We start from the raw sequence: 9,140 nt of genomic DNA, 5'->3' as shown, positions 1-9,140 counted from the left end.
TTGGGTTTTGGAGCTGAGGGGCAATGGTTGGGTATTGCAGCTGTGGTGGGAGCAATGGTTGGGTATTGGAGCTGGGGGGGGCAATTGTTGGGTATTGCAGCTGTGGTGGGAGCAATGGTTGGGTATTGGAGCCGGGGGGGGCAATGGTTGGGTATTGTAGCTGTGGGGGGAGCAGTGGTTGGGTATTGAGCTGGGGGGCACTGCCAGCTGCAATATGATGGACATTGATTCCTTGGCTGGAAGTGAGGAAAAGATGCGACGGCAGCTTGAAGGAATGTTGTTAAAGGAGAACCAGATGTTCAAGGGCCAGGGAGGAAAGATTAGACAGGTGTTGTTCTCAGTGACGGACCGAGTGTCCAATGAACATAAACTGCAGGGCAAAATTAGTGCACCATCCAAGGGGATGCTCAGGCTTCAATTAACGCCTCAAAGGGAGTTGCTTGTAGCATGTATGGGGTATTCATTCTTTCCCCCAATACACGAGGGATTGGGTGATATGAAGAACAACCTAATCCCCAACTTTGTGACAAATAAACAGCTGGCAGAATGGAAGGTGTCGACGTCACGCTTTCCATTGTGAACTCAAGAGGTTGGGCATAGTCGGGGCAACGTCTCACCCGTGCCCTGGTAAACTGAAGGGTCTGGGAGGGATCATTCCTGCCCTGGCAATACAAGCGACCCATGGATCCATAAAAGTATGGTCAGTAGAATCAGTTCTGATATTGGAGGAGAAATTGCATCATGAATATCAGCCCTTCCCACCGTACATGGTTCAAGTAAATGAAGGAAGGACAGCGCCAGACATGGCAGGATGTTCTTTAATCAAAGGATGTGTTGATATCACCTGAGGGAAGTTAATGAAACACTATGGGGGTTTTGTTTGGAATTAAGAAACTCCAACTTGCACCATGTCTGTAATATGCTGGCACCAGAGATAAACTAATACTAGTTGTGTCGCACAGGGGCGCTATTGTGTCGCTACGGCCGCAGCCTCTGTGAATACGGACCCCTCACCTGCCCTGTCACCCACTCCTCTTTCTGCTTTGAACCAACCTAGGTCACCAAGATAGTTCATGAGATCCTGATACCAGTGATCAAGCATAATGTTACGAACATCACACTGCACGGTGATATGCTCTCAGACACTGACAAAATATTGATTGGATTTGGATATCCACTGGACGCCCCTCCGCCACCCAACACACGACACTAAAACTAAAAGAGATTACAGAACGAACCGAGATCTCAGGAAAACACCTGCACCAACTACACCAGGAAAATGAAAACCTGCTAACAGAGCTAGAGGGAGTGGGAAGGAAATCACGGTGGGAGCAGGTCAATAACATCTTGATACACCCGTTGTTCAGAATTATTTCACAACTGTTAATTATTTTCCAATGCCGTCTACTGGTCCTGGTCATCATTGTGTACGTATTGCTCAGACAAGCCCTTACACAATTGAAGAGGAAAACAAGGAGCCGGGTCAGCAGAGAGCTCTCCCAAGCCTGGAGTGCGGGGGAACTCAGGAATAATTATCAACCAATGAAATAAGACCAAAGGAGCCATTGGAGCCGTGTGGACATGTTCGGTGTGCTGACATCAATGTAACAGTAATCGACTGTAAACTCCAAGCAGATCAACGGTAAAGACAGAAAGAAAGTTAATTGGCTCAGAGTGATTGCTCAAATTCTGTGTCTAAAGGGGGGAAATGTTAGAATGATTTAAGATGATTTATGTTAGAATGCTTTAAGATGATTCACTGGTCCAACTATCCCAGCGTCCTTTCACTTAGGTTTGCATTATTATATCAACATGGGAGATCCAAGCATATTAATAGGAACTTTCAAAAGTGAATTGAGGTGTTCCGCAAAGCAATCACCCAATCTTTGTGTGGTCTCCCCAATGTAGCGGAGTCTGCAGCAATTATAGTTTACTAAATTGCAAGAAGAAAAGTAAATCGTTGTTGCACCTGGAAGTTGTGTTCGGGTCCCTGGACAGTGAGAAGGGAGGAGGTAAAAGGGCCGGTGTTGCACCTCCTGCGCTTGCACGGGAAGGTGTCGTGGGAAGGGGAAGGGGTGGTCGGGTGATAGATGAGTGGACCAGAGTGTCGCAGAGGGAGCGGTCTCTTCTGACTGCTGAAAGGGGACTAGAGGGGAAGATGTGTTTGGTGATGGGATCAAGCTGGAGGTGGTGGAAATGGTGGAGGATGATCCATTGAATGTGGAGGCTGGTGGGGTGAAAGGTGAGGACAAGGGAAATCCTATCGTGCTTCAGAGAGGAAGAGGAATGGGCGAGAGCAGAAGTGCGGGAAATGGAACAGTCGAGAGTCCTGTCCACCATGGTGGAGGGGATTCCTTGGTTGAAGGAAAAGTAAAACATATCGGAAGGTGGCATCATCAGAAGAGATCCGATGGAGATGGAGAAACTGAGAAAAAGGAATAGAGCCCTTACACGAATCAAGGTGGGAGGAAGTGTCGTCAAGTTAGCTATGGGAGCAGCTGGGCATATTTGGTTGAAGTGAATGGATTCAAAGGAGAATTAGTTCCATGTATTTTCAATACAAGGGCAGCCAGGTGGAGGAAGGGCTGGTGGATGGTGACTGTGTTGGCCTCCGTTCAGGGAAGAAGCGGAGGGCCCTCCTGCCGTCCTGGTGGCTGATGGAGGTGTAGAGGGATTGGACGCCCACAGTGAAAGGGAGACGATGAGGACCAGGAAACTGGAAAGTAACTGTTGTTTTTTTCCACAGCAGCTTTCAAATCACTGGCATTATCAATGGGTTCGTATGTTCATGTGAAAGGAATTTGTCGAATTGTGTACAACTGCGCGTCGCTGTTTAAATCAGCAGGGCGGTTGAAGGATTCCTTTTAAAGATCGAGTGTACTTCAGTTCGTGTGGTTTCGAGCACTGCTGCCGGTGGATGTGATAATTCGTCCGAGAATTGTAACCATTGCAAAGGAAGTTTTAATATTTATATCTCACATTTCCAGGCAGCGTTCCTACATTTACAGCAGGCTATCCGCTGATTGACAGAAAATAGAAACAGGAGTGGGTCATTTAACCCTTCGAGCCTGTTCCGCCATTCAGTGAGATCATGCCTGACCTGGATCTTAACTTCACCCACCTGCTTTGACTCCAAATCAATCCCTATCTTGTCTGACAGAAAACTATCGACCTGAGCTTTAAATTATTAATTTAATTGGCAATAGAGCGCGAGGTGAGATGAGATTGCTTTATTACTCAGACGATGAGATTGTATTATTGCTCATAGGGTAGTTATGACCTGGAATGCATTGTCTGAACTGTTGGTGGAAGCAGATCCGATCGCTGATCCAATAGTCACATTCAGCAGGGAATTGGATAAATACTTGATGGCGAACAATGTGCAGGGCTGTGGGGAAAGTGCGTCATTCTATGGTTCTATGATGCGACAATGCTCTCTCTCAGTGAGCTTGTGTTTTCACCGGTAAACCTCAGGTCATGGCTTTAATTCCCGTCCGAGCCGGCAGCGACTTTCTCACCTTTAATGTGATGTTTCTCTTTTTCTCGCTCTATGATTCGCTCTATTTCTCTCTGTTTCTGTTGTTCTTACCATCTGTCAGTCTCTCTGTATGTCTCACTCAGTCTCAGTCACTTTCTGTAAGCTTTGCTAATTGGGTCTCTGAATATCCCTCCAACTATTACTTTCTCTCGGTCACTCTCCCCATCGCTCCCCCACAACATTTTACTCTGCACTTTATAATATAACCCTTTAAGCGCTGGCTCAGTTTAGAGCTTGCTGATCCTGAGTGTTTGACCTGCATTTTAACATTCTTCCTTCAAAGGTTTTCAGTGCTGATGGGAGGGTTACATGCTCTGTGGGCTAAAAGCCGAGGGGTTTCTTGTCTAGTTACGAACGGTCAGCTCAATGCATTACTTGCCCAGCTGCTGTCTTTATCCTCTCACATTTTCGGATTATGCTGATGCATAGTTTGCTCTGCGCTGAAAACTAAACTTAGTCAGCAAGGGATTTGTCGAATTTTCAAGCACTGCGCGGCTGGGTTTTTATCACCAGGGTGGCCGAGTGGTTAAGGCGTTGGACTTAAAATCCAATGGACGGTGTGTTTGCTTGGGTTCGAACCCCACTCCTGGTAGATGCTCAGGCAACGAGGTTGAAAGTAAAAACTAAAGCTATTTTTGGTAAGAAAACGCTTATGATCTCTGCAAAGGATGGTGCCATATTTATAATTCACCCTTCAAGACAGCGTTTCTTCATTTACAATTGGTGTACTGAACATAGGAACCGGAGGAGGCCCTTGAGCCTGTTCGCCATTCATTGAATTCCTGTCTGAGCTGTGTCTTAACTCCATCCAGCTGCTTTGGCTCCAGATCATTTTAACGCATGTGTAGCAAAAACGTACCGATCTCAGATTTACATTATTAGTTGAGCTGGAATATACTCCTATTTTGTGGGAGAGAGTTCCACACTGCTACCAACCTTCGCATGAAGAAATGTTTCCTAACTTCTTTCCCGAATGGCCTGCCTCTGATTTTACGATTATGTCCCCTTGTCCTCGGCTCCCCCACCAACGGCGAAAAAAGGTTTATCTCTATCTAGCTTATCAATTCGTTTCAAAATCTTAAAAACCTCAATCAAATCCCCACAACCTTCTATATTCCAGGAAGTACAAGCCCAGTTTATGTAATCTCTCCTCATATTTTAACCATTGGAGCGCTGGTAACGTTCTGGTGAATGTGCACTGCACTTCCTCTAAGGTCAATCTATCCTTTCTAACAGGCGGTGCCCAGAACTGTACACAGAACTCCAGATGTGGTCTAACCAGGTCTCTGTATAGCTGTAGAATAACTTCATCTCCTTTCTATTCTATTTTTTTGATTATTTTTGTACCTTACTGCTACATTTCAGTGATCTGTGTACATGGACCCGAAACCCTTTTGGAACTCCACTGTTCCGAGCTCTGCACCATGTAATTAATACTCGGATCTACTTTTTAGGTCAAAAATAAATGACGATATACTTACCTGCGTTGAAATCCATCAGCCACTGTTTCGCCCATTCACTTAATCTATAAATATATCTTTGTAATTATATGCTGCTGTCTACACGACTTACCATACCACCAGCCTTTGCATCCTCGGCAAACGTGGATATAGGAATTTTCTAAGTCATTAATAACTATAGAATTGTTGTGGAATATTTTAAACCAACACTTGACACAAGGTTTTTGCATCGATAATCAAGTTGTCTTTATTACACCAGTGGGGAGACAATCTGCTCTGTCTTAGCCAGACTTCTCCAAATTGGTACAGCAAGCCCTACATTTTTATACATTACAACATATATGTCCAGCTCATTCAAAATTCATTCCTACCACCTGATTGGTCCTTGACCCGTATACATATTCACTGATTGGTTGCCTATACTGCGTTATATTAAAGTACCGCCTTTATTATCGGAAAAGTACATGTCCATTATCCCCCAAGCTGTTGTTGCACCTATGACCTTTGTTTATGCCAGATGGGGTCTCATCAACATTGCACTTCTGACTCATTGTCCTCCTTTCCTGCCTCTCTAGGCCTCTTTACTTCCAACTCATTGTTTTACTTTCCTGCCAGAACAGAGCTTACATCCTCTAGGCCTCTTATGGTTTCCCCCTCCGACTATTTGAAATTGTCTCTTAGTGACTAAGTAAGCAGTTCTACAACTACTGCTTAGGTTATCTCAACTGCCAGTTCAGCAATTTAGAAAAAGCTTACTACTGCAAAGACCTATTAGATTATTCTCTTTATTACACCATTCAGTGAAGCTGCCAGCGATGTCAGTTTAACTCATTCCCCACTGCAATCCCCCCTTTTGGTACTTGGCCACTACCCAAGTTAAACAACATGTATAAGCATTGCTGTGCCTCCTGCCCCATGTGGTGATCAGGCGCTGGCTCGGGAGGCCCTGCATACCCATCATGTCTAGAGCAAACTTGTTTTTTCCAGCACTTTCCGCTTCGCTTTAGCTCTTTGTTGGTCCGTTTCTTGTTACAAGCGGTGCATGCTGCTATTCCCCATCATATAGCCATGAATAACTGTACTAACACTATTATATATGGGAAATGATGCGGATCCATGGGTGTATGTTGACATTCATTCCCCAATCCCACAGCTTCTCATACCACGGGAACTCCTGTAGCTCTATCTCTATGACCCTTTCTAATTCCCCAAGGTCCCTTTGCAGCACTATGTATTGTTTCACCATCTTACTTAAATCCTCTTTCAATTCTTGCAGATCCTCTTGCAGGTGGGGTATTGCGGTCCCTTCTGGTACTTCATAATTGACCAACGCTTTCTTTAGACTATCTGGCACATTTAGCTTTATCTCCTCCCTTGAATGTACATACACCAATCTGGTGTGTCCAATTGTGACAGGGATCTTTGGCGTAAATCAGAAGTTAGGCATTGTGATTGCACATACAAGGTTACTATATTGGTACTCAGCCTCTGTGGTGGCTCTACAATACTCCCCTTCACCTTTATATCCCGAGCGGGTGTGATGGTGATCAACATGTGATAAGTCCAACACACACTCTCTGTCTTATTATAGGCGCACTCATCCATAGGGCCTTCTCCTACTGGATGTGGGCACATCGTAAGCGTGCCTTTCCTGTGGCATCCGTTTAGGGAGACTCCTCTCATAGTATCATTCTTCCTGATGGCATAGGTATCAATTGAATAGTATTGGAGGTATGTCTCACCCCTCACTATGCCTATGTTTGTTAACTGGTGCTGTGGGTATGGAGCCATGTCTAGTCCCACCACTGGCATCAGGAGTACGATGCCTATCATTGCTGTCACTTCTGCTTTACATTTTTGTATCACTGGATATACTCTGGTCATCCCTTTGAGGGTACAAGCAGTCAGAGGGCCTGAATTCTGGCTCAGGCCACAGAGCTGTGGGCTGTTAATCCAGTCTGGTACCTCGCCTCGCTGTATCTGTGCCAGATTATGTTTAACTGTCCAGTGATCCATTGGCCATAGGCTTAACACAAGCCTCTTCCTACCCCGTCTTTTGCCTGTTCCTCATCTCTATGGTTTGGTTTGTTGATAATGCTAGCATGTTCCTCTGTAACCTTGATTCCCTTGAGTAACTTCCTTATCGTATGTCCTCCCAACTCTGATCCTTGTCGAACCAAACCAGTTTCCTTCTCTAAAATCTGTTGTATTACCCTTTGTATTCGTTCCACACTACTTTGGACACCTTGTATATCTAGGGCATTAATGAATGATGTCCCCGTATGGGTAGCACGGTGGCATAGTGGTTAGTACTGTTGCCTCACCGCCAGTGGACCCGGGTTCGAATCCAGCCTCGGGCGATTGTCTGTGTGGAGTTTGCACATTCTCCCTGTGTTTGCGTGGGTTTACTCCGGGTGCTTCGGTTTCCTCCCACAGTCCAAAGATGTGTGGATTAGGTTGTATTGGCTATGATAAATTGACCCTTAGTTGTTAGGGGGATTAAATACGCGGGGATAGGGTGGGATATGTGTTGGTGTAGGGGTTGTGGGGATCGGGTGGGACATGTGTCGGTGCAGGCTCGATGGGCCGAAATGGCCTCTATCTGCACTGTGTGGTTTCTGTGTTTATTCCCATGGGTATATCGGTTACTAAGCGCCTCTTAATCCTTTGGTGAAATGCAGCATGTCCCCTAACGTCAGTAGCCCCTGTCACATCAGCAGCTTGGTTAATTACATTCTTTATCATATATGCATAGAATTTTCTAGTTTTAGTAAACCTTTCAGAATATCCTGGCCATTGTAACATGGTTAAGTTCATTAGTACCGGTACAATTTCGTGTCTCGCACTATCATACAATTGTTCTCCCTCAGTGAATATCACCAGTCCATTTTCAGGCCAAGGCGTCCATTTCGGACACCTCCATTCTTCAGGTATTGTTGTGATTGGGGGTGTTGTTGTTTCTAGGGTTAACCTTTGTGGTGTGGTCCTTGTTGTTGTTGGTTGAGGTGTTGTAATGCCGTGTACAATAGTCCATCTTATATCATTTTCCACGCAGCTCAGGACATATCCTCCCCCTACTTGAGCCAACACCTGCCAGTGTCTATTACATTCTACCATATTGCTGGCATTTATTCATTCTACAGGGTCCGCATGGTTGTTGATCCAAGTTCACCCAGGTACCGTTACACCTGTAACATCATTTTCCTTGTTTTCACACTCCTAACTGTGTGATATGATGAAGACTCCATGAAGTCGCCATTATGGGATCTTAACCTGCAGTCCATTTCTTCCAGCCCGTTATTTGTACTTATAAATGCTGTCATCAGGGTAGTTATGACAATCCATCTTACGGGATCCATGTTTATCTGTAATTTAAACAGAGGTCTGGTTGTCACCAGAGGTAGCTCATCTCCGGTGTTTATTCCATTGTTTCTGTGGGACTTAAGATCAGATGGGTTATTGTTGTACCGGTTTAGTTGTGTCCAATGTTTCCATCTATCCCTTCCCCTCATATGTATACATGCGCACATATCGCTGGTCATGATAACCTCAAATGTTCTGGTCCATCTAGGTGAGAATCCCGATCTCTCTGGCAATATTTTAATAACTACCTGCTCGCCCACCTTGGGTAGGGGCTCCGAGGACCACTACTTTTGTGTATTTTTATCTCTGATGTCTTGTTGTTCTTTAACTTCTTGTTAGAGCTCTTTCAATTGATTATCCAATGTTTGTACGTATTTCCTAATTTTATCATTTAATGGTCCTAGTCCCTCGCTACCAGATGCTAATACTTCCGGCAGACACATTGCTTGTCCACTCATGAGTTCATGTGGTGTCAGTCCGGTCATCCTGTTTGAGTTGACGCTCAGCCTCATCAGGATACATGGAAGGACATCCACCCACCCCTGTCCAGTTTCAGCTATGGCCTTGCTTAAGGCTTTTTTCAGGGTTCTGTCCATTCGCTCTACCATGCCTGAGCTTTGCAGATGGTAGGGGACATGCAACTTCTGTCTTACTCCCAGTAACTTACAAGTTTCTTTCATTACCTTTCCCGTAAAGTGGGTACCTTGATCTGAACCTATTTGTAACAGGATCCCCACCTCGGTATCACGTCGTATGCAAATATTCGGGCCACAGTCTGA

At 45.1% G+C, this 9,140-nt stretch overlaps 1 non-coding gene across 1 annotated transcript; it reads left to right on the top strand.

Annotated features, from left to right (window-relative positions):
- Nucleotides 1-4,046: 4,046 nt before the first annotated feature.
- Nucleotides 4,047-4,130, top strand: trnal-uaa (transfer RNA leucine (anticodon UAA)). The gene has a single exon. It is a non-coding gene; the product is annotated as a tRNA-Leu (tRNA).
- Nucleotides 4,131-9,140: the final 5,010 nt, after the last annotated feature.

The sequence above is a fragment of the Somniosus microcephalus genome, unplaced genomic scaffold (assembly GCF_052327205.1).
Source record: "Somniosus microcephalus isolate GS21.2 unplaced genomic scaffold, FLI_Smic_1.0 unresolved_chr1, whole genome shotgun sequence".
Taxonomy (NCBI): domain Eukaryota; kingdom Metazoa; phylum Chordata; class Chondrichthyes; order Squaliformes; family Somniosidae; genus Somniosus; species Somniosus microcephalus.
Note: the sequence above shows the minus strand (reverse complement) of the source record. Positions and strands in the feature narration are given on the sequence as shown.